Source organism: Alligator sinensis, unplaced genomic scaffold (assembly GCF_000455745.1).
Source record: "Alligator sinensis unplaced genomic scaffold, ASM45574v1 scaffold309_1, whole genome shotgun sequence".
In the NCBI taxonomy this organism is placed as follows: Eukaryota; Metazoa; Chordata; order Crocodylia; family Alligatoridae; genus Alligator; species Alligator sinensis.
In genome coordinates, this window is record NW_005842080.1 from 1,548,137 (window position 1) to 1,557,455 (window position 9,319).

General features: G+C 48.5%; 1 long non-coding RNA gene across 1 annotated transcript in view; it reads left to right on the forward strand.

Moving 5' to 3' along the window:
• LOC102386836 overlaps positions 1 to 9,112 on the forward strand; it is a 22,987-nt gene extending 13,875 nt beyond the window's left edge. Inside the window, exon 3 of the long non-coding RNA XR_323840.1 lies at positions 8,888 to 9,112. This is a non-coding gene — a long non-coding RNA (uncharacterized LOC102386836). The remainder of the gene's footprint in view (positions 1 to 8,887) is intronic.
• Positions 9,113 to 9,319: the final 207 nt, after the last annotated feature.

Here is a 9,319-nt window from a genome sequence, read left to right on the forward strand (position 1 = left end):
TAGCAAGTGCTAGTATCAAGACATAGTTTGGAATGAGATTTCAGAGGAGTCGAGCAAGGACTGGCTAATTGAAGACACTGGCACTGGAATGGAGAGTCCCAACTAGTGACAGCAAATATTTATGAAATCCTCTGGCACCGTCCCATCCCACAACATATGGAAGATCAATATCATTTACTCCATTAACTCAAATAACAGAGGTCTGTAGGCTCTGAAGTTTTTAATTTTGCTGATGACCTGAATGGTTATGCCACATAATGGAATTTGGTTTTTCCGTTCTCTTCAAACAGCCAACCAACCAAACAACGTCCCCCCCCGCCCCCAGCCACTAGAAAATGCACCACAGTTGAGTTGATTTTTTTTTCCCCTGATGATTTATTTGTTGAAAATGCTGTGATACGGTACACTCAGAAGGTATTTGCAAATATTTGCTAAATTCAGGGAATCGTTTCAGGTGGAAATAATGGATAAATATGGCATTTTTTAAACTAAGTAAAAAAATTTACTTTTACTTCTTAAAATTACTTTTACTTGTTAAATTTCAAAGCAATATATCAAGTTTGAATGGCTAGATTTATCTTTTTAAGAAAGGGAAGCCCCACCCTTCCTGGAAATGAAATAAAACGCTTCCATTTGGATTGGTCCTGTTCCAAACATGAAATGAATCACTCTACTAGATTAATGGGTGTTATCCCCACTTCAGAGATGGGGAACTAAAGCACAGATTAAGTTCAGAAATATCTCCTAATTTTGTCTACTAAGTATACTATTAAACTGAGCCATTTTGAGATGTCCAGAATCTGGTTTTTCAGTGTCCTGAGTGTCATACAATACTCCATGTATTCAAAGCACAGCTCCTATTGACTTCAGTTGTAGTTCTGTGTGTTTACAACTTCTGCAGATCAGAATCCAGGGTCAAATACACCAATAAAATGATGGTTTTAGCCTACAAACTGACATCATATTCATCCTGGAATAAACCATTTTATCCCAGCGCAAGGTGCACTAGTTCAGCCATCTAAGTCCACTGTTCCTGCATAAATCCTAAAATGGTTCATGTGCGGGCCGCCTCCCGATCTCATCCATGTCGCCATGTGCGAGCCGGGAGCGATATGCGGACCCGTCTTTGCGCATGCGGGCTGTGGCCAGCAGCCCGGGCACACGGGGTCAGAGGAGACCGTGCGGCGGCAAGGCACGCACGGGCTAGAATTAGTCACAGACGCGTAATGGTTGATTTAAAGATTGTTTACTTACACCAAAGATGGTCGCGGTGCAGGCAGGAAAACTTGCTTGAGTTACAGTTGCAGATAGAAAAGATAAGAGACGGACTAGAGTTCCTTCCTGTGAACACTCTTCTAGCCCATCCGGTTGGAGGTTCTAAACCGCGAGCCCGTCGCGCCAACCGAAGAAAGTACTCGTACAAAAGAGCTCTGAATAGACTCACACGAAGTTTGCTAGGCTCTGTGGAACTTGTGCTCTGAGGTAGTCCGGTCGTCTGAACAACTATGTCAGTTGTTCCAGCTGGCAAGAAATAGACTCACACGAAGCTTGCTAGGCTCCGTGGAACTTGTGCGCAGGGAAGGGGTTCGTCGAGGGATCGTTCGGCGACGGGGAGAGGACAGAGGTTGATCAGACCCCTATAGCCTGCGCTGGGTTCGATAGGCTCCGCAGCGCTTAGAGATCTTCACAAGACGTGAAGTTCTCCTCCTCCAGATGGTTGTGGAGTCCTCCCTTGCGGGGTTCTCCTCAGAGTTCTCCAACTTGGGCGGAAAACACTCAAGCCTCTTATATGGCTAGCAAGCCGGAAATAATTTAGCAGTGCCGAAGCGCACACAAACAAAATCACACCCTTGGGTTGTGACAGTTCACAGGGTAAGAAGTACTGACAGTTAATCGTAGGACATCATAAAGAACATCTGAATAGTTGTCTTGGGATTGCACAATTGAATCAATGGCAGAGAAGCAGCTGTTCATTCAACCATTCGCTGAACCCTGATTAGAAGGACATGTGTGTACATGCCAGTCCTGGAATAGTTCTGTTCTGGGACAAACACGAGCACAACTTGTCCAAGGACAAATACAATGTCTGTTCCTAGCCTTAGTGACATACATTTAATGACTGACTCCCTCTGAAAATTTGTTTTAGGTGTGGATCAACATGTTGAATGAAGGTGTGAATATTGTAGGCAGACATACGCACACTATCCGTACCTCAATAACAGAAGTAGTGAAGATACGGTACACTCAGCTTCAGCGTGGGATGTACTATTTTGCTAGTGTGCCTAGGTGACTACGTGTGTTGCAAACCTACCCTTAAATCCATGCCATTGTATCCTCACCACAACTGTTACCAGTGCTAATTACATTAAAGCTAGTCTGCCTCCAATCACACCTGCACTTGGCTGTGTAGGAAAATCCCAAGTAACTTGACTACACTTAAATAGATATTCTATGGCAGAGGCAGGGATAGAATGTAAAATTCAGTTGTTCAGGGTATCACACATGTATTTTGGTTGCGAGACCTTCCTTCCTATTCTTGAAATCCTCCGTCTCATTTACACGCCTTGGAACTTCAGTAGCAAATGAAAAAAGGGACCTATACGCAACAGAGTCCTTCACCACGTAACGGTTCATCCCCACAAAAGTTCCGTTCTGTGCACTGAATGACTTGACTTTGCAATCTCAGTAACATTACTTTTACTCAGTTTTGGGGCACGTAACTTTGGCTAACAGAGAATCCAGGCTTGCATATTTATGCAAGCTTGGATGAATATGCAGGCTTGCATGAAAAACATTACCTGTTTTCTCCATCTTTTCCCAAAGGAATTCTTGGGTTGAAGAGCAAATCTCATATTCTGTGACTCAAATTTTCTTGTGTGTGTTCCTTTTCCATCATCTTCGTTAGTCTGAGAGTTCATGAGTAGAATTAGAAACGGGTGACTGTGCTGTTATTCTCTCACTCCCTCTGGTTAAAAGTGAAAAATAGAGGCTAATGCTGAACACATTTAGCTGCAGTCAGATCCCTCAAGGAGAGAATTTAAATTAAAAGGTCATTCTTTTCCCTCTTCCTTCAAGCAATCCACTTGGGTTTGTGTAGGCTGACCAAAAGGAAACATAAAGAGGAAAGGTAGAAATAGGAATTTCTATCATGACCCTTCCCAGCTAATCTAAGTCCTCAGGTACAAATTAAAAAGAAGTCCAAAGACTAAGGAAATGCCAAAGAGCAAAGTATTAAATTGTTTGCCTTTTAGTGAGCAGTAGTAAAATCTATATAAACTCCTGCCAACATCCTGTAGGGCTCTACTTTATGCTTCCATTAACTGAGGCTTTTCCCCTTATGTGTTTGCAATATTTGGAAAAATTCAGCCTACAGTACTATTTGCATTTCCATGAACTGTTGCTGACAGGGCCTGGTAGGGCTTGGTGAAAGGTGGCATGGTGTAGCATGGCTCTATAGTATAGTTAGACCCCCAAAATATTTTCTCAACTATTTTAGTTAACTAATTTGTGGATTATATGATAAGTACTTGCAGAGACGATCCCAGCAGGGTGTGGGGCCCGGGGCAAAGCAGCCTGTGCGGGGCCCACCTCCCTGCCACCTTCCTGTCCCATGGCACACTTATTGCCGGGGAGTGAAAGCCCCGGCACACCAGACGCAGTGAGACGGGTGGCGGCTGGAACTTCTGTCTGGAACAGGCAAAGAGCCGTCCGACCCACCAGGCGGGCAGGGGGGATATGCAGCCGCAGCCTCTCTGCCCAGCTCTGCGGGGCCCCCCAAAGTGCGGGGCCTGGGACGGCTTCCCCGATTCACGCCCCCGTAGGGACAGCTCTGGGTGCCTGTACACTTAGATTGTAAGCAGCTCAGAGTAGGGACCATTTTTTTCCCCTGTGTTTGCATAGTACTGTTACAGTGGGGCCCTGGGCCCTGATTGGGGCTACTATGGCTGTTACTGCCATAATAATAATCTGAACAGCCTAGCTGTAGGATTCATAAATGTTATGGATATAAAAACACTGTTTCATTAAAATTTTCTGTTGTGTTTATGCCCAACTCTCATCCAGAAACCTGGGGCACTTACCTATACATGTGCAGTGAGGCTGCTCCAACATGCTGTAATTACACTGGTAGCAATGGCACCAGGAGATGCAGCATTCTCACTCTGCTAGAAAACCTTCCATGGGCAGCCTTCTGTCCTGCACAGGTTTTTATTTCAGGCTTGGCCTACTGAAGAGTAAATGCTCAATTTATTTTTAAATACTTTTAAAATACAGTGGATATTAAGTGTGAAATTCTAGCTCCAGTAGAGTCAATGGCAAAACTCCTGTTGGCTTCAAGGGAACCAGAATTTCCCCGACTCAGATTTAATGCCTTTTGTTAGGAAATATCTGCTAGGGCAGTGGGGGCCAACCTTTTTGGCAGGTATGCCACCGATTAGCCCTTCACCTGCCCTGGGTGTCCTGCCCACAGTGCCACTCTCATCCCCTTCCCTTATGTGATGAGATATTCTACTTTCTGCTGTGCTTTCTGCTTCCTGCCCCATGCTTCCTGCCCCATCTGCTGCTTTGTTTTCTGTTTCCTGCCCTATCTGCTGCTGTGTGACCTGTTCACCCCTCCCCCAGGCCATCTGCCATGAGTCTTGCACACAACCGTGCCACAGGGTGGCCACCCCTGTACTAGTCTGTTCTCTACTGGAGCTATAAAGACATGGCTTCAAACACTACATTGTTACTAGCTGACTTATTTAATATATAATTTCACTTTTCTCATGGCTTTGAAAACTGTGGACCTTGTCACAGAGCTTTTTCTTTCAGGCTAATCTTTTTACTGATATCATTCCCTGTGCTGTTGTGATATGCAACCAGAAGTTTTGAGACAAATGCCACTGCCTAAAGACCTCTTTTACAGTGTAAACTGAAAAAAGCTGTGTCATCTCAATTGTTACTCAGATTATGAGGTTCATTCTAGCAATGGTAAGGAAAGGACTAACTATACATGGTCATGGCCTTATGGAGAATTTGCAGGCAGTATGTGAATCGCATTGTGATGTCTGATGTTCATTCAGCATCTCCTTTAGTTCAATTTTTTAGGCCCAAATCGATTTAGAACAAACTATCATCTTTCCAGCAGTCCAGGAGAGCTGCTGGCCATTGGTTGAAAGGCATATTAGATATGTCTACAGGAAGATTGCAGAGGTGGAAGCAAAAAGTAGGGGGGTTGGGAACACTCCAGAAAATAGATGTGAGACTTTGATTTTCATCCAAAAAGATGCTGAGCATTATTTATAAAAGATCAGAGATGCTCTGATTTCAAGTTAACCATTCAGGAGCTTTACTGTTTTTATATCAAGCACACATTATAAAAACAAATCAGATCATGCTTGAAGGATCATGGAATGAAATAATTGTTTACAAAATAAACAGGCTCTGCAATGAGATTAGATGGTGAAAATACTCATTGAAACATGAGGCTTTTGTCTTATATGGTACTTTGGACAGCTAGAGACAGACAGACTATAAAGATAATGGGGAAGAAGATCAAAGTCTCATTAACCATTATTATCTAAGGTGGAGAAAGAGCACCCTGTCCCATTCTTGACTAAGTCAGCAGTAGTAGAAAATCAACAAATGGAGACTCATTCTATCACCTTTGAGCCTTCTAGATGTACCCATGGCTGTGGTATTTGAGACACTTGGTAGATGTAGGGTTGAGATGGGAATAGTTGGATAAAAGAGGGCATATTTGCTTGATTTATTGAAATTTGTGTCCTTTAAGAGAATGTATAGAAGCTATGTTGTTGTCAGCCCTTTGCAATATTTAACTCTCTGGTTCAGTGCATGAACGGTCTTGCAGGTTAGACTTTGCATGATGTAAGCATTTGCAACTGTGCATGCCAGTCTCTCAATGAAGGAACCCAGCGTACATACCTACTAGGAAGCAACTGCAACCTGAACCCATATTACATGGTAGTTCAGAACTTCCTGGCTAGGGGCAGACATTCAAACAGCCCACGCCAATATTGATTCAATCTTTTCAGGTTACTCTAAACCGCGTAGATTGAACAAATTAGCAAGTGAATAGACATCCACTTTTGCTTCCGGAAATGCAGGCATATATTTGCAGTGGATCAGGCCAGAAGCCAGAGGGCACTAGAGTGAGCCCTCCCTTCCCTGCCACAGTGGCTAGAGGAAGCTAAGCTGAGAGAGGGGGCATGGCCAGGCCCTGGCAGCCCTGAGTATGATTGTGATGGGCTTAAACCCCCACCCTGGGCTGCAGGGACCCCAGCAGGTTGTGTCAGGATGGGGAGGGGGAAGCAGCCTTTGCCAAACTATTTGGAGCGGAGGGGAGGGAGTGTAGTCAGACCCCAGCCCTCGCCTGGTACCGAAGGGTCAAGCAGTGAGAATGGAGGCGTGGTCAGACCCCTCTCTCCTTCTGCCCCACAGTGGGGGAGGAGGAGGAAGGGAAGAGCCCTGCCTACCGCAGCGGCTTCCTGACAGCCCAGCCTGGCTTCGGCGCAGGGAGCCAGGAACACAGAGTTTCCCCCACCTACCCCACAGCGGCCAGTTTTCACCCCTACAGAGGGCCCAGTGCTGTGCTCCTCCAGACCTGAGCCCTGAGGTAGTGCCACACACAGCTCCCCCCAGCCGTGTGGCAGGAGAGGAGAAGGAGGGGTAGAGCCCTCCATGGCAGCCTGACCTGACCTGGGCATGGGAGCCAGGAGCAATTGGGGTGCACAGCTCCTGTGGCCCCAGCCTGAGCCCCACCTCTGGCTGGGAAGGGCCCTGCCCCCAGGGCCTGGCCCAGCCTGGCCTGGCCCGATCATCCGCCTGCTTTGCCTGGGGCTGAGGCTGCAGGGCTCAGCCAGGCTGGGTCACGGGCACTCGGAGGGTGGGTGCAGAGGGGCCGAGCTAGGCCGGGCCACAGGGGCAGGGCCCTTCCCAGCCAGCTGTGGCTTGGCCTGGGGCCATGGGAGCTGTGTGCCTGGATCGCTCCCGGCTCCCGACCGTCAGGGCAGGCCCAACTGTCACAGAGCCACTGAGGCAGCGCCACGCAGACCACACTCCCCCAGCCCGTGGTGGGGGAGGAGGAGAATAGGGACAGCACTGGCCGCTGCAGTGGCCCCCTGACAGCCTGGCTCTGGCCTGGGCGCAGGGAGCTGGGAGTATTGCAGGTGAATAGCTCCTGTGGCCCCAGCCTGAGCCGCTGCCAGCTGGGAAGAGCCCTGACCCCCTGCATGCCTACCCTCAACAGTGCCCATGGGCCAGCATGGCTCAGCCCCGCAGCCCTAGCCCCAGAGGTATGACTGGATTGGGCCAAGCTGGGCTGCAGGGACAGGGCCCTTCCCAGCTGGATGTGGCTTGGGCTGGACCCGCGGGAGCTGTGTGGCCAGATTGGTCCTGGCTCGTTGCATCCAGACCAGACCTGCCTGTCATGGAGCCACTGAAGAAGTGCCGCACAGAGCCCCCTGCCACCCTGTGGCATAGGGAGCTGGGAGTGAACCGGGCACACAGCTCCCATAGCCCCAGCCCGTTCCTCAGCCAGCTGAAAAGGGCCCTGTCCCCATGACTCGGCCCCTCCACACCTGCCCTTGGCAGCACCAATGGGCCAGCCTGGCTCAGCCCCACAGGTCCAGCCCCAGCTGCAGCCCCGGGTGAGGGTCAGGCCAGGCTAGGCCAGGCTGTGGGGGCAGAGCCCTTCCTAGCTGGGCCCAGCCTGGGTGTGGGGAGTTGGAGCAAATTGGGTGCACAGCTCTCACGGCCCCAACCTGAGCTGCAGCAAGATGGGGAGGGCCTTGCCCCCCTGGCCTAGCTTGGCCCCACCATCTGCCTGCCTTGCCAATAGCTGGGGCTATGGGGCTAAGCCAGACTGAGTGGCAGTGGCAGGGGTGGCTATGGGGGGCTAAGTGGTGCCAGCTCTAGGGGGGTTTGAGGGGCTATGGCCACCCCACTATTAGCTTTAGCCCCTGTAGCCAGCCCTGCTGCCGCCATCCACCCTACACAGGCTATGTCAGCTCTGCCCAACTTAGTCCCGCCTGCAGCACCCCACACCAGGAAGTGGTTTGTGCTCCCTGGGACACCATTGGGACTGCTGCCCCTGTCAGGATTTCCACTCCCCCCCTGCCACGGCAGCAGCAGGGGCAGGCATGTGGCCAGGTGCTGGCCTGGCATGGCCCCCCTCTCTCCCTGATGGAGCTCCAGCTGGGGCCTGTGTGACCAGGGCGCAGCAGCCCCTGTCAGGGGGTGCTCAGCCTGTGAGAGGGTGAGCAGCAGAGGCTGGCAGACCCTGGCTGTGGTCCCCCACATTTTTCCTCATGCCTATTACATCCCTGTTTTCCTATTGGCTGATGCAGTGTAGGACATTCAAGTGATTTGGGTTCAAATAAGGCAGGGTATCCAGTGCATCTGAAACCATGCTCATATTGTTTTAATTTAAAGGTCATCATTTACTTTGTGAAACTTTGCGTGTTTGTTTTTTCCCTCTCCCCTCCTCCTTTGAATAGAGTACTGAAATGCTACTGTATGTTAAGCTACTAGTCAGATGTTATTCTGCAGTACTCATTCTGTAATGATCATGTCACATCATAAGAATACTGGCAGTTCAGTCACATTTGCAGTAATGATTAATCTATGCCCCCTTCCTTCCAATCTTTATAACAAGTGTACCACTTTTGTTGTTGAAATTTTTATCAAGTTTGTAAATAGATTTTTCCTGGCCTTTCTTGATAAGAAGGCAGTTTAATCTCTCAAACCTGACGTTGATTACATTGGTTTTGCACAGAGGATCATGGGCTATTAATTTTTCTCTTACAAAAAGGAATGAATAGAAAAGCATCAGGTAATAGCCTAGCTAGTTGTTAATGGCAAACTTTTCCAAACTACTGTCCTGTAGATTCTCCTCTTGGAACGGGACACAGGAGGAATCTAAATTAGGGCACACCAAACTTCGTGGGTCAGATTCTCTGGCATGTGGTGATGGATGCTTTGCAGTGGTCCAGTGACAAAAAACACCTCCAGTGTATCTGGCTCCTGTACAACAAAGACTTTACCTCCCATCTGTTCACCTGTGCTGTCATCACAGTTGATGTCATCTAACCCAAGCCCACCCCCATCCATCCCTACAACATCAGCAGGATACTCTTCAGTGATGGTCCAAAATGCTGCAAGAACTATACTAGGGAATATTTTCAGACTTAATGAACTGGCCATCCTCTGTCTATGAGCTTCAGTGAGACTTAAGGGTGCTCCATTTGGATAAAGGCCTCATCCCATTTGTTGTCTGATGAAAATTACCATAACTGTTGGCAGATGCTTGCACAAACAT